Source organism: Aquarana catesbeiana, linkage group LG03 (assembly GCF_042186555.1).
Source record: "Aquarana catesbeiana isolate 2022-GZ linkage group LG03, ASM4218655v1, whole genome shotgun sequence".
NCBI classification, from domain to species: domain Eukaryota; kingdom Metazoa; phylum Chordata; class Amphibia; order Anura; family Ranidae; genus Aquarana; species Aquarana catesbeiana.
Genome location: NC_133326.1, coordinates 211887023 through 211909401, shown reverse-complemented (window position 1 = coordinate 211909401; position 22379 = coordinate 211887023). Strand labels below are relative to the sequence as shown.

The 22379-nt window shown below is 45.6% G+C and overlaps 1 protein-coding gene across 1 annotated transcript in view; it reads right to left on the bottom strand.

The window, feature by feature from the left end:
• The window catches only part of TRABD (TraB domain containing), a 56333-nt gene extending 35465 nt beyond the window's left edge, over window positions 1-20868 (bottom strand). The window contains exon 1 of the mRNA XM_073619745.1: window positions 20680-20868. The gene's annotated coding sequence lies outside the window, so the exon portion shown is untranslated. The remainder of the gene's footprint in view (window positions 1-20679) is intronic.
• Window positions 20869-22379: the final 1511 nt, after the last annotated feature.

Here is a 22379-nt window from a genome sequence, read left to right as displayed (position 1 = left end):
CAAGGGATGCCGCCGGCAAGGTGAAGCTCACATCGGCAGTCGAGGAACACTCAAACGTCGATTAGAGCAAGAAAGGGGCATGCGGACCATTCCACATAACCCCACCCTGTCGGTAAGCCACAGGGGGCCGAACTCCACCCCCGGTGGGGGCGCAACCAGACCCACCAAGATTTACAATGGCCCTGAAACAAATAGCATGATGACATAAAACATGTCAATTGGACATTTAAATAATTTAGTCATAAAATGTACCAAAAAAGGGACTATTTATAATCTTTGCTTAGCACAGGAGCTGTGTGCCGATTCCATAGCTTCTTGCATAAAAAATTCCAATTGAATTTTACAGCAAATACCTTCAAATATACACATTTTTCTGCACTATACCAAATAATCTTCAGCATTATGTAACATTATTGCTAATTAAATTTAAACATTGGTTAGTCATTTCTATGGGATGCAAGCAATGCCGTGATGAATTCACACATCGACAATCCATTTCACCGTTAGTCTCTCTCATATATATATATATATATATATATATATACACACACACACACATATACACACATATATATACACACACACACTTGGAAACATTTATAATAATAATAAAAATCATTACATTTTTCCCAATTAATAAATGGCTATCATTGGGTATTCGTTGCAGGCGTGTGCTCCTCCGTCCCTCACTGAGTTTACAGTATGGCTTCTTGTAAGCCCCTTTGGGGCTGGCTCTTCTCTCCTGGGGAATTGGGGGCGGCCCACAAGCCCTCCGGATTCTTTAATGGCTCCTCTTATTTTTAAATATTGAGCGGTAAATATACCACTATGGTTTATGCAATGTGATGTATGACGACATGCTTCTTTAATTCTGAATGTAATGTAATGATGAGCACAAATGTGTTTATCACATTGTGGAACATGTATTGTATTATTGGACCAGATTTTATATTGTACATATTGTATCCAACTATCATGACATTGGACAATTTTCAAACAAACAACTCTCTACATATCAATAAGGAAAAAATGTCTTTGATCTTGTTATATTGCTGTTTTAAAGCCCCATTGGGGAAAACCTTTCTAGGTAAAAGTATTGTGGACTTGCTAAAGGGAAGAAATGTGAAAAGGAATATCAACAACTATCTTTGTTGCCAACTTTATGGAAAGTACCAGGACAGGCCACCCCCACCCATACTGGCCGTTTCACTTTCCAGTAAACCTTACTGTAAATTATTGTGGTGCTGCTGCTTCGTGAAAACAGCTAGCACTTTGGCTACAATAAAATGACTTGCTAAGACAAACCACCAGGTTGGAAATGTATGTTTTATAAAATTAGTTTTAAGAGAAAGGCATTTGTAGAAAGAATTACTATATTGTGAGCAGTTTGTATTTCTGCTTGATAAGATTTCCAATAGTTACCCATTCTAAATATTTATATAAGCGGTTAAACAGAAAAATTCAAGCAAATATAAAAACTGGAAGTACATTTAATTTGTTAAAGCACTATAGGCCTAGTCTAACTACTGTTCAACCATAGAGTCAATATATAGATCAGCAGGGACTGGCTGAATTTAAATCCATGCACGACCAGCTTAACCACTTCAGCCCCGGACCATTTGGCTGCCCAAAGACCAGAGCACTTTTTGTGATTTGGCACTGCGACAGTTTAACAGCGCGATCGTGCGACGCTATACCCAAAATTGACGTCTTTTTTCCCCACAAATAGAGCTTTCTTTCGGTGGTATTTGATCTCTGTGGTTTTTATTTTTTGCGCTATAAACAACAACAAAACAAAACAAAACAAAAAAAAAAAAAGCAGTATTTTTTACTTTTTGCTATAATAAATATCCCCCAAAAATATATAAAAAAAAAATTTTTTCCCTCAGTTTAGGCCAATATGTATTCTACATTTTTTTTTTTTTTTCGCAAAAAATATCGCAATAAGTGTATATTGATTGGTTTGCACAAAATTTATAGCGTCTACAAAATAGGGGATAGTTTTATGATAGCTATGGCTATCTGCAATTTTTATCGGGACTGCAACATGGCGGACACATCGGACATTTTTTACATATTTTTGGGACCATTGTCATTTATACAGCGATCAATGCGATTAAAAAATGCATTGATTACTGTGTAAATGACACTGGCAGTGAAGGGGTTAACCACTGGGGGCAGTGAAGGGGTTAAATGTGTCCTAGGATGTGATTCTAACTGTGAGGGGGCTGGGCTTGAACACACAGGACAGTGATCACTGCTCTCGATCAGAAAGCAGTAGATCACTGTCCTGTCACTAGGCAGAATGGGGAATGCTTTGTTTACATAAGCATCTCCCCATTCTTCCTCTCCGTGACACAATCGCGGGCAACCGGCGGACATAGAGTCTGCGGGACCCACGGAGACCGAGGTGGGCAGCGCGCACGCGTCACCGCTTCTTAAAGGGGACGTACCTGTACGCCCTTTTGCCTGCCAGTGTCATTCTGCCGACGTACATCAGCGTGGGCTGGTCGGTGAGCTGTGAAAAAGAAAAATTTGGGATTAGGAAAAAAAAAACCCACGCCATTTATGCTCACCTAGGTGGATACAGCATCGATACGGTACTGCATCTGTCCCCAGCCAGCTCTAGACGAAGAGCTGGGCGATCAAAACCCCCGATTGCTCAGGTTCTCTGTCTTCAGAGAGCCGGTGACTGTTTGTCATCGGCTCTATGCTCTGCCCCTCCAACTGAGAGGCTGAGTCAGCTGACCATACAGGCATCTGGGTGGAGCCTGACAAAAAGGAGGCTGTAAACCCACTCTTCAGGCTTGTTCCTACAAGTAAGCCTATAATAAAAGGCTTACCCGTAGGTACTATGAATATCTCCTAAACCTTCACGGTTTAGGAGATATTCGCACATCATGCAGCCGGTGATGTCACAGGCGCATGAGCTCCGTGCCACGGTCCATGACTCCAGTGCACATGTGTGGGGGTGACGTCATCGTGGCCAATCTGACGGCAGGAGGACACGAACCTGGAAGGAAGATCGGGGAAAGATGTCAGCCCTCTCAGTGGTGACATTGCGGTGGTGCAGGACTTTGTTCCAAAAGGTAAGTATTTCGTAATGTGCAAATATATAATTTTATAATAATATATATATTTTTTTTTTTATTTGGGGGATATTTATTATAGCAAAAAGTTTTGTTTATAGCACCAAAAATAACCACAGGAGGTGATCAAATACCACCAAAAGAAAGCTATCTGTGGGAAAAGGATGCAAATTTCGTTTAGGTACAGCATTGCATGACCGCACAATTGTCAAAGTGATACATTTGTTAAAGCGATACAGTGCCAAATTGGAAAAAGTGCTCTGGTCAGGAAGGGGTAAAATCTTACGGGGCTGAAGTGGTTAAAGAGGAAGTAAACTGTGCCTTAGATGGACTTGTCTTTTTTTCAACCTCACCTACTATGTAACCTTTCTTGTTGCCCGAAAAAAGGACAAATAACGAGTCTGAACGTCTAAAGTCCTTTTTTATTTCCAGGTAACGTAACAAAATTCTTTTAATATCCAACATATGAAAAAAGATCTTTCTCCCTAATGGGTTAGCACAGAAGGTTGGGAGAACAAAATCCTGTGAACAATTATGCATAGAGTCTACCTTAGGTAAGAATTTTACACAGAGCGTGTAGCTCGCTGACCCTGTGTGCTGATGTAATGGCAATCAGAAAAACAGCTTTATAAGTGCGACATTTGAGCGACGTTTCTTCCAGAGGTTCAAACTGATTTTTTGCTAGAGATTGCAGAACTACTGGCAAGTTCCATTTTGGAAAACTTTTGATCTGTGCTGGCTTTGATCTTGTAAGTGCCATAAAAAAACCTAACTACCAGAGGCAACAGATTTTTCTAGGAAGACCGCTAGAGCAGCAACCTGTTGTTTCAAGGTACTGGCCATTAGTCCATTATCTGCCCTCCTGCAAAAACTCCAAAAATGCACACGAGGTTCTTTGGGTCTTGGGCAGATGATCTGCACCATGAATTATAGACTTTAGTATAGGTGGCTCTAGTACCTTCCGCTTGATAGCAATGTTGTAACCGGGGGGTCTGAAAACACCTTACTCTTTAGGAGCTGCTCCTCAGATACCATGCTGCAAGGGACAAGGGACAACCTGGCCACCTCTGGCCGACCTACTGGACCCTGCATTAGCAAATCTTGCCTGACAGGTGGATGCCAACAAGGCCTGGTCGTCATACCTAGAACACTTGAGAACCAGGCTCTTTTTGCCCAAAAAGGGGCAATTAGAATGACCGGTACCCTTTCTCGTTGGATCTTCCTTAACGCCAGTAGAATTAACTGGAAATGGGGGGAAGGGGGGGGGGGGTCGAGAAGTAACAAAAAAGGTGAAATCTCCATGGATGCACCAGGGCATTTGTCCCTAGGGACCCATTGAAATTGGTTAGAGGAAAGGAACCTGTGCATTCTCCCTTTAGGCGAACAGGTCCACCTCTGGCTGTCCCCACATACTGGAAATCATCCCAAAGACCTCCGGATTCAGAGACCACTCCGCTTCCTAAATGGGGTACCTGCTCAGGAAATCCACCACTCTGTTCAGGGTCCCCTTTAGGTGGACTGCCGACAAGGATAGCAAATGCTTCTCTGCCCATAGAAGAATCTGTTGCCAGTGCTTGTAAGAACTTGGGTTATTTTTACCAAAGAAATGTAGCAGCATCATTTTTGGTCAAAATTTATCAAGAGAAATTACTTATTTGCAAAATTTTATAACAGAAAATAAGAAAAATGCCTTTTTTTTGAAAATTTTCAGTCTTCTTTTATTTGTAGCGTAAACCCCAGCAGTGATTAAATACCACCAAAAAAAAAGCTCTATTTGTGTGAAAAAATTATGAAAATGTAAATTTGGGTACAGTGTTGCATGACTGCGCAATTCTCATTCAAAGTGTGACAGCGCTGAAAGCTGATCTGGGAAGGAGGGGGGGGGCAAAAGTGCCCAGTATTGAAGTGGTTAAGGAGCTGCAGGATTATCTGGCAAGTACTGGCTGTGTGGTACATGTTAAAACAATCTCCCAAATTCTTCATACGTCTGGGCTATGGGTTAGAGTGGCAAGATGAAAGCCTTTTCTTAAGAAGAAAAACATCCAAGCCTGGCTAAATTTTGCAAAAACACATCTTAAGCGTCCCAAAAGCATGTGGGAAAAACGTGTTATGGTCTGATGAACCCAAAGGTTGAACTTTTTGATCAGAATTCCAAAAAGATATATGTTTGGCGCAAACACACCACTGCACATCACCAAAAGAACACCATACCCACAGTGAAGAATGCTTTGGGGCAATTTTTCTTCAGCTGGAACAGGGGCCTTAGTCAAGGTAGAGGGAATTATGCACAGTTTCAAATACCAGTCAATTTTGGCACAAAACCTTCAGGCTTCTGCTAGAAAGCTGAACATTAAGAGAAACGTCATCTTTCAGCATGACAACAACCCAAATCATATATCCAAATCAACACATGAATGGCTTCACCAGAAGATGATTAAAGTTTTGGAATGGCCCAGCCAGAGCCCAGACCTGAATCTGATTGAAAATCTGTGGGGTGATCTGAAGAGGGCTGTGCACAGGAGATGCCCTCGCAATCTGACAGATTTGGAGTGTTTTTGCAAAGAAGAGTGGGCAAATATTGTCAAGACGTGCCATGCTGATAAGACTCATACCCAAAAAGACTGAGTGTTATAATAAAATCAAAAGGTGCTGCAACAAAGTATTAGTTTAAGGGTGTGCACACTTATGCAACCATATTTTATTTTTACTTCCCTCCACCTAAGACCCCTTGCACACAGAGCCACCCCAGGCGTCAGCGCTAAAGAGGCGCTATTTTTAGCACCGCTTTACCATCATTTTAGCGGCGCTATTTGGCCGCTAGCAGGGGCGGTTTTAACCCGCCCGCTAGCGGCTGAAAAGGGGTTGAAATCCACCCGCAAAACGCTGCTGCAGCTGCGCTTTGCCGTTGCTGCCTCATTGTTTTTAATGGGCAGGAAAGGGGTAATACACCGCTCCTACACCGCTGCAAAGAAGCTGCTGGCAGGACTTTTTGTGACGCCCTGCCAGCGCAGCTCCCCAGTGTGAAAGCATTCGGGCTTTTACACTGGGTTTGCAGCTGAGGATTTTTTCAGGCGCTATTTTTAGAGCTGTAGCGCCTGAAAAACGCCTCCAGTGTGAAAGGGGTCTAATTGAAAAACAAATTGAAATCTTTTGAGTTCTTAGTCACATTAAAAAGGTGGGAAAAGTTCTGAATTTATTTATCTGTCATTTTTTTTTTTTTTTACATCACAGAAACCTGACATTTTAACAGGGGTGTTTAGACTTTTTATATCCACTCTATGTATACACACATACTTCGTAGACTAGCTTTCACACAGACTAAATATGCACCGATTTGGGTTATTTTTCTACCAAAGTAATGTAGCAGACTACAATTTGGCCTAAATTTATAGAAATTTTCTAAAAGAAACCTTGTTTTTTTTTTCTCTCTCTAAGTTAAGGCCCCTTTCACACTGGGGCGGTGGGGGCGTCGGCAGTACAACAGCGCTATTTTTAGCGCTGCTGTGCCGTCGTTCTTGCAGCGGTATTCGGCCGCTAGCGGTGCGGTTTTAACCCCCGCTGGCAGCCGAAAAAGGGTTAAAATCCCTCGTACAGCGCGGCTATAGCCGCGGCATTGCCACGGTATAGCCGCGCTGTCCCATTGATTTCAATGGGCAGGAGCGGTGAAGGAGCGGTGAATACATCGCTCCTTCACCGCTCCAAAAAAGCGGTTTGCAGGACTTTTTTCACCGTCCTGCCTGCGCACCGCTTCAGTGTGAAAGCCCTCGGGCTTTCACACTGAACAAACAGCGGAGGCTGTTTAGGGGCGGTTTGCAGAAGGTATTTTTAGCGCAATACCGCCTGCAAACCGCCCCAGTGTGAAAGGGGTCTAACTATTTTGTTTACAAAAAATAAAAAAGCAAGTGGTGATTAAATACCACCAAAAGAAAGCTATATTTGTGTGGGGAAAAAAAAAAAAAGATATAGAATTTCATATGGGTACAGTGTTGCATGGCTTAGTAATTGCTAGGTAAAGTAGTGCAGAACTGAATAGCAAAAAAAGCCCTGGTCATGAAGGGGTAAAACCTTCCAAAAAGGTCAAGTGGCTAAAATAAATTACTTTTACATTTTCTTTGTTTGTTTTATTCAGAATGTAGAGAGAAAATGTAACATTGTTACTTTTGCATGCACTCTTTCATTCATCTGCAGATCAAATGGATGAGCTCCAATATGCCTATGATGGGGGAGTCCTATCATCCGATTAGCGGAAGTTCCATTTTTGGGTTAAACTCTGCTTTAAAGCGGGGGTCCACCTACATCAACCTAAAAAAAAAAAAAATATATATATATTAAAAGCCAGCAGCTACAAATACTGCAGCTGCTGACTTAATACATGGCCACTTACCTGTCCCAGGGTCCAGCGATGTCAGCAAGCGACGCCGAGAACCCGCTCGGTTCTCGGCAGCTGCCGCCGCCATCCTGTGTGAGGGAATCAGGAAGTGAAGCGTTGCGGCTTTACTTCCAGGTTCCCTACTGCGCATGCGCGAGTCGCGCTGCGCATCGTAACGGTCCCCGCTATCTCCTGGGAGCTGTGTGTTTCCCAGGAGACAGCGCGGAGGGACAGGAAGAGGCATAGACTCCCATGGGAGTCTATGCCGGAAGTGGGTAGAAATACCGGTCTCTGCACCCCCCTCCCCCCTAAAAGGTGCCAAATGTGACACCGGAGGGGGGGAGGGTTCCGAAAAGCGGAAGTTCCATTTTTGTGTGGAAATCCGCTTTAAAGAAACCTGGCAATTTTTTCTTATTTATCTTTTAGTCTAGCTAGCCTGATCAGCTCTGAATTAACTAGACTTCTCCTTAACCATTAGGCCTCATGCACACTGGACGTTAAAATAACGTTATAAAGACGCCAGTAGCGCTGGGGGCGTTTCCTGGACATTGCTGAGTAAAGTTGCATCTTCTGTGAGCTCCTGGGCTCCCCCTATCTACCCCGGCCATCTCAGCTTACTACCACCGGTATGCTATCGGCAAAAAGGCAAAAAAACAGAGTAACGTCTCGGGCAACTCTCTCCAGCATTTCAAAAGGCGATATTCAGCACTTCTTCTCACAGCTTCAGAGGCTCCCCCCCGGGCGCTACTATGGCGGCTCCACGTGGCCCTCCTCAGAAGGCCCAGGAACCACACATGCAACCCCTCTCTCCCAGTCCTTCTGCCACCTTGGACTCAGCGGCAGCCTTTCAGCCAGAGATGTCTGCCTCCCCACAGCCGCTGGTCAGCTAGACCAGGACATTCGTTTCCTGCTGCAAGCCCTCCCTACCAAAACGGAGATCGAGGCCCTAATCCTCCGGCTGGAGGAGATGCACCGCCAGGACCTTCAGGAGGTGAGGGATGAGGTGCACACGCTCTCAGACAGAATGACCACGGGAAAGATCTCTCTCTCTCCACTGTGGAGAAGCGGGTGACAGCCCTGGAACGCTCCCAAGACTCCCACGTAGACACGGCCATTGAGTTGCAGTTACACTTGTAGGACATCGAGGACCGGAGGCCACGAGCACCGAAAGCCTGGGGGTCACTGTCACGACCATCTTCCACAAGATCCTGGATACCCCTCCAACCTCGCTGGAACTAGACAGGGTTCACAGGGCCCTGGGCCCGAGATCTTCCAATCCCCACAGACCACGGGATGTGGTATGCAGGCTCCAGCGCTACACACAGAAAGAGGAGATTCTGCACAGAGCCTGGGAGCATGGCTAGAGCTAGGAGATTTTCTCAAAAAAAAAAAAAAAAAAAAAACCCCAACCACACTAGATTCACAATTCGGCCTCACCTAAAAACTCCTGCCCGCCGGTCCTCGTGGAAAAAAACATTTAAAAAGATTGATTTGCTGAAAATTTAAATCGATTTGACCTCTCAACTCGATTCAAGATTCAAAGCGATTTTTTCCCCAGCCCTAAGCATGGTGATGTGGAATTCGAGGCCCTAATCAATCTACTGGATCTCTCCAGAGCGACGCTGAGATGCAGAGCACTCCTCTGCCTGGTCCTGCAAAACACCATGGGCTGCACCTACCTGCTGGCAGTCATATTCAGAAAGAATTCATCTTCCATCACTCTCCATGCAACAGCGGACGTAGCGGCTCTATTCTCCTTCCTCGACACAGATCCCATACAGGATCCCGACTGGCTCTAGTACCTCCCCCACGACCCACCGGCAGATCGGTCTCTACTCACCGAGGCCCTTCACAAGCCCGCCCACAGAGAACACAGAGAAGATCCCGGGAGCTCTCCCTGGAGCAGTCACGCGAGTCCTGAGCGTGCTGACATTTTGTGCGTGTTCCCCCCTGCCACCTCTCACCTCTGTCACCAGTTTAACCTATGAACCGTCTGCTGCTTGTCTGTTGCAGGAGTACTGTAGCAGGATCCCCTCCTGGGCAACACCCCCCATCATTCTAAACTGGCTCCGGCCTCCTGCTGTAACCTCTCCCTGGCTTACAGGGAACTCTACTCACCAATTCGCAGGACCCCCTCCCTCTGCATTACTTCTGTGTGACCGAACCAGGTTGTCCTGCTCACCATTCTCCCTCCTAACTACCTGCTGACCCCCGGACATACCTCAATCACCGACACTCACTGATGAACTCTCTGCCGAAGGGCTTTGCTTCCTAATGTCTTACCCAGTCTCTGCTGCGGTGGTACCTCCTTGCCCACTACAGTGGTCCCAGACTTGTAAGTTATCCCTAGTTCTCATTTTGGAAGTTGCTATCTGAACGTACAATATTGCTATGCGTATTCTTGCTTTGGTAGGTCTAGATGTCTCACCTTAAAGAGTTAGCAGAATGTCTACCTGGGGTGAGGGAGAGATTTCTATTTATATGCAGGGCTCTGTCTACGTGCCCCCAGCCCCCTTTGACGGTGGAATGGCCTGACCTCCCGACCCATAGGCCTGGGAACGCACCGTGGGTGACATACTGCAGTCAGGTACGTGGCTGTCCTGATTATGGGCTCGGGACATTGTGGACGGGGGGGGGGGGGGGGGAAAGATCCTTTACTGTTAACAGGGAGAGGTGGAGGACATTTTGCTGGGCGACACACTTAGGGGTAATATGGCTTCCATGTAGCTGGGGGTATGCCCCCACTTGTAGGTTGCGCAGGGCTCCATCCTTGACTGTCCAACCACTCTCCCACATAGGTTTGCGCTCAATTCCTAATCGTTTACTGGTGAGCATCTTAGGAAGGCTTTGCTACAATTTTAGCTTAGACCGAGGCTGCTGTGCCTCACTGCAGCCTCCTACACCTTTGTACACCTTTGTACTTTCTATATTGCTATTCTGCTCTACTTTCCCAACCACTCCTCCCAACTTAACTGAATTCTTCTCCCCACCTTACCCCCCCCCCCACCTAGACATACTCTAAAACCATGGATGTACTTCAGAGTAATCTCACTTAATGCCAAAGGACTAAATGTCCCTGAAAAGAGACGGATGTACTTACATGACATGCACACAGTCTTAAAGCAGATATCGCCTTTGTCCAAGAAACACATTTTAGAGATGACAAACTGCCTATACTCAGGAACAAGTTCTTTCCTGAGACATACCATTCTACATACCCAGCAGCAAAAGATCAGGGAGTATCTATTCTCTTGTCAGACTGTGTACCCTGGGTTTGCCTCGATACGGTTAGAGACCCTGCTGGCCGATTGGCAGCATCAAGGTGACATTAGCAAATTTCGATGTCCCCAATAATCAAGACCTTTTCATTTGCCAGCACATTGAGAAACTTCTTGAGTTTGCAGAGGGCCAACTAATTCTTGGAGGGGATTTTAATACCCCCTGAAGATACCTCCATAGGATCTCCCTCAGTTCCTCATGGCTCCCTCAGACATAATCGCAAAAACCCTTCACAATGCCCAATTGGTAGATGCCTGCCATCTATTTCACCCCGGCGAACAAGACTATACATTCTACTCCCCACCACATAATGTCTACTTGCGTATAGACTACTTTCTCATTCCGCATGCCCAGTTACATGTGGTCCGGGACACCTCCATAGGCTCCATAACATGGTCAGACCACGCTCCGGCGATTCTGTCATATGCCCTCACTGACAATTCCACAGCTCAAAATAGGTCATGGAGGCTGAATGAGAGCCTTCTACAAGACCAAGACGTGTTGGCTGATATCAAAAGGACCAGGGAACTATTTTCACACCAATGACACACCTGACAGCGACAAGGGCATTGCCTGGGAAGCCCACAAGGCGGTGCTTATTAAACACGGGTCCAGGATTAAAACGGTAACAAGCATTACAACTGACCACCCTTCCGCGGGATTTGCAGACCACTGAAGCACGGCATAAACATGCCCCATCACCACCTCTGGTGAGGGAATTAAACACCACGCCGTAAACAAATCACTGACTTACTACACTTCAAAGCCAAAAGCGGCGCTTCAAGTCTGGCGTAAGCGGTCATACGAATTGGGCAATAAATGTGGTAGACTACTGGCCTAGTCCCTACGGTCCCAGAAACTAGCATCCTACATACCACACGTCATGTTCTCTACTGGTCATAAAACCTCCTTACCCAATCATATCACACAAGAATTTAAACTATTTTATGAATCGGTCTACAATCTCCAAATATTGACCCCCTCCCAAAATCACATAATGGACTACATATCCTCCTCCCAGATGCCTTCGCTACCCGACGATGTTAGTGAACTCCTTGACAACCCCATTACACTACCTGAACTCCAACTGGCTATAGGGAACACCAAACCAAGGAAAGGACCAGGGCCGAACGGCTTCACGATTCAGTATTACAAAACCCTACTACCCTCTCTTGGAACATACATGGTTGAACTATTTCATGACCTAGGCACAGGGAAATCTTTCCAGGAGACTATCCTCCAAGCCCAAATTTCGGTGATCCCAAAAGAAGGCACAGATCCACCTCCTGTGGGAGATCCTGGCCCATATCCGCACTAAACACGAACTTGAAGCTATTTACCAAAATTATTGCAAGCAGACTGCAGCAACACCTGCCCTACTTGATTCATTTGGACCAAGTGGGCTTTGTTCCATCCAGAGAAGCCAGAGCCAATACCAAAGTCCTCAACCTCTTACATATCACTAATACTACACGTGTCTTCCTGGAGACAGAGGCAGAAAAGGCATTTGATGAGTTGCATTGGCCTTTTATGTTCTCGGTCCTACGGCACACGGGATTGGGACGCAATATGCTCAACTGGATATCTTCCATTTACTCCAACCTGACAGCCAGGGTCAGGGCTAATGGAGTTTTATCTGATCCCTTTGCAATCACTAAACGGGACAAGACAGGGTTGTCCTCTGTCGCTTCTCCTTTTTGCCCTGACTCTGGAACCTTTCCTCAGTGATAAATAAAGAAGAAATATCTCCAAAAGTGGACTTTAAAGGCATTTATATCTATTCAGAAAATATTTGAACGTATTCAGAAATAAAGAAAATATTTATCAAAAAACGGATTAACACAATGGACAATAGTTTTGGAATATATACAGATCTGTATATGGGACACCGAAGATTACAGCACACGGTGCAGTGTGATCCTTCACCCGACATCGTTCTGTTTACAATAGCACACATATGCTCTTGAAATAATGTGTGGAAATAACATATCTTGACAGTACATGTTTGCTGCAATATGCACGTGTGTTTCCTGAAGAACACCCCTGAAGAATGAACTTATCTGAAACGTCAGGTGAAGGATCACACTGCACCGCGTGCTGTAATCTTTGGTGTCCCGTATACATTCCAAAACTAGTGTCCATTGTCTTAATCAATATGTTTTTAAGTACATTTTGATAAATATTTCTAAATACGTCTAAATATTTTCTGAATAGATATAAGTGCCTTTAAAGTCCACTTTGGGGATATTTCTTTTTTGTTTATGATATACAAGGATGTGGCATTTTATCTATGAGAACTCAGTCACCGACCACTCTATTTTGTTCTTTCCTCAGTCATGTGTGTCTGAATCCTGAGGTCACTGGAATCCATGTGGGGGGACTCCCAACAAAAATTATCTGCGTAAGCAGGACGATATGACGTTCTCACTTACAAACCCCCTAATTTCTCTCCCCAGTCTGCTGCGTGAATTTGAAAACTTATGGAGCATTGTCCAATCTAAAAAATAACTTTACCAAATCTGAAGCAATGGGGATGGGTGTACAGCAGCCCCTCCTCTCATACCTCCAAGCGAGCTTTAAATTGAAATGGACAGGAACCGCTCTGAAATATTTGGGCACGTTCATCCCCCCTAAGCTTTCAAAACTCTTTGAAACTCTCCCCCCCACTTCTGAAAACAATCAAGACCCTCCTTAATACATGGCACAGTGGACTTCATTCTTCGTTTGGCCGCTGTAGTTTACTTAAAATGAGTATTCATTTTTACTCATTCAATGAGTAATAGTTTTTTTTTACCTCTTTCAGACCTTACCCATCTCTATCCCAGAGAGTTATTTTAAACTGACGCACTCACTGTTCATTGAATTCATTTGGGCTAATAAAAAGGCCATGTCTAAACAGGAAACTACTTTCCCTGCCCAAGCAACACGGAGGCCTGGCAATGCCGGACATTCGCACATGTCACGCAACACACTTAAGTAGACTTGTGGATTGGTGCCGCCATCATGACACCAAGCTATGGCCGCGACTGGAACAAGCCCAGAGTGGCATACCCTTCAGAAGGGCACCATGGTGTTACACATCGCTCCCTTCCAACCTCAAGGAGACACCCCCTTACTGGCCCTACTACGCACATATGCGCCAAACTATTCACCAAAGCCTCTCTTTCATCTCAGAACTCACCTTTATTCCTCATATTGGGGAACCCACTGTTCACGCCGGGACTACACAATGTTGTCTTCCAGAATTTGATTAGTTCAGACCACTTTCAAACCTCCTATTTCAGGACTGCCGGGAGATGGATGTCCATGCTGGAGCTTACGGACCCCATGGACTCTTTCCGGCTGGATTCTTGGAGAACATTTCAGCTACGCCATTTCTTAAAATCTATATCGTTTCCCGGCAACCCTGACCAACCTCACAACCCTTGAGAAGTACTGCTCGGACACCTGCCTCAATTACAACCTACTGATCACACCCCCAGCGGACTATCAACCCCCAGGCTTGCTCTGCTGGGAACGGGATTTAAACCGCCAATTAAGCCCACACCAACGCTACCGTATTCTTCGGTTCACGCACAAATCTTCCATTTGTGCGAAAATACAGGAGACTAACTTTAAAGTAATATCATGGTGGTATCGTACCCCATCACGATTACACAAATTCTTTCCCTCAAAGTTAGAACTATGCTGGCGATGCCAGGAGGAGCGAGGAACACTCCTACATATTTTCTGGTCCTGCCCTAAAAATCAGGACTTTTGGAAACGGTCCTTAAATCATACTTGGGTTCAGGGAACGTCCTATCCCAGATGACCCAGCCTTTATTCTCCTGCACGCCTTCGCCACAAAATTTATAAGAAATCTGTGGTGCGCGACCTCCTTGACGCTTCCAAGGTATGCATCCCCCCTTCATTGGAAATCCCCACATACACCGACCATCGGCCTCTGGCTGAGAAAAGTTGGACATAAACATAATGGAAGACCTCATCCTCACACCCAGACACCAACAGGACCAATATTCCAAGACCTGGACCTTATGGAATAGGTTTGTATTCTCTGACGAGGGACAGGCTCTCTTGAGAAATTATACTGCTGACTAAAAATGTTCTCTTTTGACTCACTAATATGTGATGAATTCACTGGACACTATACTCTTTAGCCACTCTACGAATCCATGTGCATTGACAGCCCCCCCCCCCCCCCTCCCTTCTTCTATTCTTCCAAATTTCTTTCCCTCCAACCTTGAACGTCTCTATTTTTTTAATGTCTAATGCTTACTGCTAACTCTTTCGGTTTCTATTGTTTAAGGGGAAAAAAAAAAAAAAAAAAAAAAAAAACCTGTAAGAGACTGGATCCACGACCTAATGCCCCATTTAGGCATCCCATATTCCGCTATGCCTGCAGGGGAGATATAGTCCATATGTTGTGACTAGTACAATTAAACACCGAACATACACGATGTGATACAGTCGCTAATTATACATGTTTAATTTCATCATCATCCTCTTTACCTCTGTAACACTACAGACTGATGCACTGTGCTGTATTACATGCCTGTGTGTAATATGTTTTTTGTGATTTTCATTAAGTTGGCCCTGTGGCTCTTGTTTTTTGAATAAATAAAAGATTAAAAAAAAAAAAACCCAGTAGCTTTGCAGTGAGTTTTGAAAATGTTTTTGCAATAGCATTTTTTGCGTTGGCGTTTTTTTCTTCAATTAATCAACGTCAAAAAACACTGGTGAGCATTTTTACAGCTGAAAAACTCCTGTCAGAACCCACTAGTTTACGTTTTTTTTTTTTTTTTTAAAGCCAAAAACTGCTGATAATAGCCTATGTGTGCATGGACACAGAATAACATGCTGGAGAATTTGACTGTAAAAAGAAAAAAAAAAAAAAAAAAAAAAACATCTGAAGCCAAAAACAGCTGTTGTAAAAACGTCCAGTGTGCATGAGGCCTTATTTTGCTTACTTTTTTCCATAGACATTTTAAGGTAGACTGCAAGCAAGCAAATAGGTTTATTTTACGTTTTTGCAAATGTCTGATCTGCAATAAAAAGCCTGCCTGCTTGCAATGAAACAAAAATTTGAGCTCCGCTTTAAATACTGCTTTCCCCAGGTTATATTCTGCCGTTGTTCACTCAGTCTCTGTTCACTGTAGAGAAACTACAATAACCAGTACTTCAGGTCATGGCTTATCGAATACCTCTGTGCTCTCCCACAAGGCAGTGTTGGTGAACAAGTGTCAATCCCGAGGCCAATTTGCAGGTCAAACAGGGTGAGAATTACAGTTCAAATAAAGGCTTGTGTAGTTTAAGGTTCTTCTCAAATGTAGTCTAATCCATTTGAAAGCAGCACTGCAAAACACAGCGTTTGACAAGGAAAGACTGCACTTCACTGGCTTTGCTTACATTTCGAACATATCTCAATAGGGGATACTAAAGGACAATTCATAGAAAGTGCCTAAGACATCCTTTACATCTCCACCTGCCATCCATTTATCTATTTTTTTTTATCTTAATTTGTTACTCATTCCGTAGACACTCTGTCAGTAGAATCAACTCCTGATGAAGTGAATTCTTAGTCACGCAACGCGTTGAATTTTTGTTGATGCAACCTGTCCATTTGTGTATTCTGCAAGTTGATATGATCATATTTGCAAAGATATCGTTTAAAATGTATATAAAGTGATATCTGTGAAGTGGACTGATCTTAAAAAATGTGTTACATAAAAACTGATTTACTAACACTTTATGTGCTCTGTGTACAAGAAAGGTTTTTCTTTGTGAATATTTACTAAAACAAAGATTTTATATACAATATGTGTGTTAATGTACCTCCAAACAGTCACATGGGCACATAGTTTGGTTTTTTACATGTTATTGCATCGGACCTCAAACATATGTATTCCCATACTTTTAGACTCCATTCACACAGGGGCAACTTTGGATCCGACTTCAAGTCGCCCCTAGTCGCGCTACATGAAAAAAAAAAAAAATCAATGTAAGTGAATGGATCCATCTTAATGCACACTACTGCAGTCAATCCGACTTCAGAAAAAGTTCCTGTACTACTTCAATCCGACTTGTACCCATTGATTTCAATGGAAGTTGCCTCCAAGTCGGATCCCCGTTCATAGTGAGGCAACTTTACAGGAAAAAGAAAAGAATTTACCCATGAAGACCGCGATATGCCAGTGCCGAGCTGGCTCGCTCATCAGAAAAGGAAAAATGTGTTTTTTCCTTTCCCAATGAGCGACAAGCAATACTGATGTGTTTGGTATGAATCATGAGGGGGAACACCACGCCAAATTTTAAATAAAAATCCAAGAGCATACCAGGCCCTTAGGTCTGGTATGGATTTTAAGGGGAGCCCCCTACGATGAAAAAAATGGCATGAGGGTCCCCCCAAAATCCATACCAGACCCTTATCCGAGCACGCAGCCCAGTCGGTCAGGAAAGGGGGTGGGGACGAGCGAGCGCCCCCCCACCCCTGAACCGTACCAGGCCACATGCCCGCAACATGGGGGGGTGGGCGCTTTGGGGCAGGAGGGCGCCCTGCGGCTCCCCCACCCCAAAGCACCTTGACCCCATGTTGATGAGGACAAGGGCCCCTTCCCGACAACCCTGGCCGTTAGTTGTCGGGGTCTGCGGGCAGGGGTCTTATCGGAATCCGGGAGCCCCCTTTCATAAGGGTGCCCCCAGATCCCAGCCCCCCACCCTATGTGAATGAGTATGGGGTATACCCATTCATCTGGGTGAAAAAAAAAAAGGGTAAAAACAAAAACACACTAGACAGGTTTTTAAAGTAATTTATTAGGCAGCTCCGGGGGGCTTCTTCCGACCTCTTCTCCCGCGCTCCTCCGCTGTCTTCTGCTCCTTTGCCGCTCTCTTACTAGCGGTGGCCCGGTCTTCTCCATCGTCTTGTTCCCTCTTTTCTTTCGATGTTGACACAACACTCTCTCCCTCTGTAATGGCATGTACGCGGTGACCAACGACTTATATAGGCGTGGTCACCGTGTGATGTCACCCGCTGACCCCGCCCCTTATGATGTCGCAGTCCCATCATGCTCCGGGACTGTGACGTCATAAGGGACGGGGTCACCGGATAACATCACCCGGTGACCAGGCCCCATGCCTATATAAGTCGTTGCGCACCGTGCACACAGCATTGCAGCAGGAGAGAGCGTCGTGTCAACATCGGAAGAAGTGAAGAGGGAACAAGACGATGGAGAAGGCCGGGCCACCGCTAGCAAAAGAGCGGCAAAACAGCAGAAGATAGCGGAGGAGCTCGGCAGAAGAACCGGAGAGTGGGAGAAGAACCAGAGACCTGGAGAAGAGCCTGTGTAGTGTGTTTTTTTATTGACACTTTTTCCCCCAGGTGAATGGGCCCCCCTTCCCCAAAGCACCCACCCCCCCCCCCCCATGTTGAGGGCATGCGGCCTGGTACGGTTCGGGGGGGGGGGGGGCTCGCTCGTCCCCACCCCCTTTCCTGACCGGCTGGGCGCTCTGGTATGGATTTTGGGGGGGACCCCCCCACGCCGTTTTTTCGGCGTAGGGGTTCCCCTTAAAATCCATACCAGACCTAAGGGCCTGGTATGCTCTTGGAGGGGAAACCATGCCGGTTTTTTATTTAAAATTTGGCATGGAGTTCCCCCTCAAGATTTATACCAAACGCATGTCAGCAATGCTTGTCGCTCATCGGGAAAGGGAAAAAAACAAAAAAAACAAAAAAAACAAAACAAATTTTTCCTTTCCCAATGAGCGAACTCCCGCGACGGGGCTCGCAGGTGTCAAATCTCACCGATAACAGATTGACACAATATCACAGCCACCTACTGTATGTCACAAGAGCTGATAAGCTCTGATTGGCCACTTGTAAAGATCCCTGTCCTGGAGGCGACTTCAAGTCGTGTTGTAAGTCGCCCCAAGTCGCGCTGTGATTCATACTCAAGTCGTGTCCAAGTTGTCTCCCAAAGTCGTGCTGGAAGTCGTGTTGCCCCGGTGTGAATGGGCTCTTATTGCAAGAGTTTAAACTATTTTCACCTGCCTAGGGCTTTCTACGTATGTCTGTTGATCTACCTAGCAGTTATGTAATCACTAAATAACTGTAAAGTAGATTTAGAGACATACATGACATCTCTTAAAGGGGTTGTAAACAAACATGTATATACTTACCTGCTCTGTGCAAAAAAAAAGGAATGTGTTGGTTTGGTTCAGGGAGCGAATCTATTAAGCTGGCCATAGTTGATTCGAATCTGAGCTGGTTCAGTAGGGAGTGGCCAAGACTCCAACCATGTATGGGCAGGCTGAATGTACCCAAATTGATTGATCAATCAACTGGGGTACAACCAGCCTGCCGGATATTACATGTGATTATTACTAGCTGCTCTTATAGCCACTAGCAGTAAACACTGAGTCGCCCCCGCCAGGAGAAGACAATTGCTAAGCGGGAGGGATCCCCCCCCCCTTCAACATTGACTGTACCCCCCCCCCCCCCATCAACACTGACTGTAATAATAGGGAATCAAGTGATTTTCTTTTCTGCGACCCTTGGTCGCCGGAAAGAGCATTGCTTCATCTATGGCCAGCTTTACAGCTGTTTACTGTGAGCACAGGAATCCACAGCCTGACGAGAGGGAAGCTGTGGCCTGGAGGTGGGCCACAGCCTTGTGGTTAGAACGTCTAATCTACATGACTAGGTTGAAGCCATAGGAATATGCGGACCTGTGTTTCAAACACACATTAGGCCTCATTCACACAGGCAGACAGACCTCCACGTCTGTAAAGAGGGTCATGTGCTGGGGGTGTCACAGGTGTCCCATATTACCACCCTGTAAATATCAATGACAGGGTAAGAGATGCAGCAGCTACGTGGATCTTCCTGCACATCCCCGTGTTCTCATCTGTACACAGCTCTGGGCTAGGGTTGTGGAGCTGCCACCTCATCTCTTTAAAACCGAAAACATATGAATTACACAGGTTCTGGGGCAAAGTTAATGGTGATAAGGCACCAAGTTTAAATTACCAACTAAGCCACAAAACGTGTAATTAATATGTGTTCGGTTTTAAAGGGATGAGGTGGCAACTCTACAGGGTTGCCACCTTATTCCTTTAAAACTGAACACATATTAAAAACACAGGTTTTGTGGCTGAATAAGGTGGTAATTAAACTCACTTGGTGCCTTATCTGCATTAAATTATCTTCAGAACCTGTGTAATTAATATGTGTTCGGTTTTAAAGGGATGAGGTGGCAACCCTACCCTGGGCACAGTCTATCTGCATCCAGAGTAGGGATGGGCTCAAGCATGTTCGGACATGAAGTTATCAAAGCCAACAGCCAATCACAAGTGGTGGAGGCACTCCCTACCCCGCATGAATTTGTAAGTGAGACTGCGGGGAAACATCTCCTCTGCCTATGACTGGCTGGTGGGATAGCTCAGGCGGGTTGAGACCTGTGTCATTCCTGATCCTGTGCACCGTCCCCATACGGACGTAAACGTTTAGATGTGGGAGAAGGTGCGTACAGCTGCTGTGTCTCTCAGCCAATCATTGACATTTACAGACACAGAGGAGCCATCATTCCATAAATACGGCCCTGTGCAAGGATGTACAGGCCTATGCGCCCATGCAAACGCACATTCAACGCCCCTATACAGGTCACCTCGCCGCAGATGAACGAACGCAGACCTTACCCAAGGCTTCTCCTCCTTACTCTGCATAGGCACAGCACATGGTCACTCAGACAACACTAATAATACAAAAATTAGGGCCAGCCATATGTCTATGAGCAATGCTGATGAGGTGATGCCAACTACAAGAGCTGAGAGGGAAGAGTCCACCTCCTGACAAGTGAGCACCACCTGTGGCCCGAACTACACAGCACACAGCAGTGCTCCATATGGAGAGTGTGAAGCACACACCATGACCCTGCACACCATACTCACTGGACGTAGAGGCACAAGGGGGGCGGGAAGACTCGGGACTACCAGCTACCCTCTTCCGCTATGAGTGTGGGCGAGCTGGGAGCAGGCACTCAGCTGAAGCTACAGCACGGTACAACATGCTGCACTAGTCATCTGTCCGAAGGGAAGCCAGCAGCTCTCTGCGCAATGCATCATGGGTCTTGTAGTCCGTACATAGCTGAGGCACGCTTCTACACTACGCAGCGCGTCAGCGAGCGGAACTCCAATTCCCGGCATGCCTGGCGCCACAGGCTCAGCAGAGAGGGAGCCTCCAGTGAGAGACAGTGTTGTCAGCAGAACTTGCAGCCAATCAGGAGTGTCGTAGAGCAGGTCTAGTAGACTGGGGAACCGAAGTAGACGTCACCGCCCTGCACGTCACCTGCGCTGTGCACGGAGACTGTGTGCTTCTATACATGCAGCTGTACACAGCGATCGTAGCTGAGCCGCTTTAATCTAGAGATGACGTCCCAACCACGTGACTCCGAAGAGAGGACGGCGGAAGTCTGTGATGATGCCGCTACAGCTGATCTAATGTCATGTCATGTGACTTTTTATTGAGCTATTAGTTATCATGAGGTCACCAGCAGTGGTGAACGCATTGAAGTCTTCATATCCCCCTTACCGGTATCACAGCACTCACCTGGAGCCCATACACCAGAACCAGACAGCGCAGTATCCTCTCACCAACATCCACCGATCACTTCAAATCTGCCTCCCCGCCAAGAGCCAGCCAATCACCGGTAGGGTTTCCACCTCATCCCTTTAAACCCAAAACACATATGAATTACACAGGTTCAGAGGCTAATTTAATTCAGATATGGCACCAAGTGTGTATAATTATCATCTTAATCAGACACAAACCCTGTGTAATTATTGTTTGTTCGGTTTTAAAGGGATGAGGTGGCAACTCTAATCACCGGCCAGCGCACGGGTCATGCGCATTTAGAGCGCTGACCAATCCGAAACTAGGAGACAGGGCCTGCTGACCAATCCCACCTAAGCTAAAATCAACCAATACACGAAGGCTCCAGAAGAAGATTGATGGCTCCGCAATGCAATCACACTATGGAAAAGGTGGAAGGCGCTATTGGACGGCAGAGGTGATGAGTAGGCCAGGCAGGCAATGAGCGGCGAGGATGTATGTTGTTTCTGCTATGCTGCTGATTTTATCTAATGTGCACGCGGTTTAGTGAAACAGCTGATGCCACATCACAGGAAGTGACGTGAGTTCGACATTCTGTCAATTTTGACAATTTGTCCAAACACAGACAAGTGTGCAGCAGCCCAATAGTTCTGTGGATATCGAATCGGTAACGAATAGAAGGATTTACATTGTCCAAAAAAAAAAAGACACCCCACATCAGTTCTGTGCTGGATGACCTCTCAATCTAATCAGGTGGTTGCAACATTCACCTCACCTCTATGCAAGAAAGGCAATAGTACTGAACTGGAAAAAAACAGGCTCCTTCAGTAGCTTTTTGGAAGTATTTAGTAAATGATAACTTGCCTTTGTATAGAGAAACATATTGCAATAGAGGACAGCAAGAAAAATATGAATGAGTTTAGTCAAGTTGGATAGTAGAACCTACAATGACCTTTGAGCAATCCTAAGGATTAAATAGCTGGAATAGGAATAAATATATGTGTAGCACCCTGATGTTTAGGCAGGGTGACTATTAAAT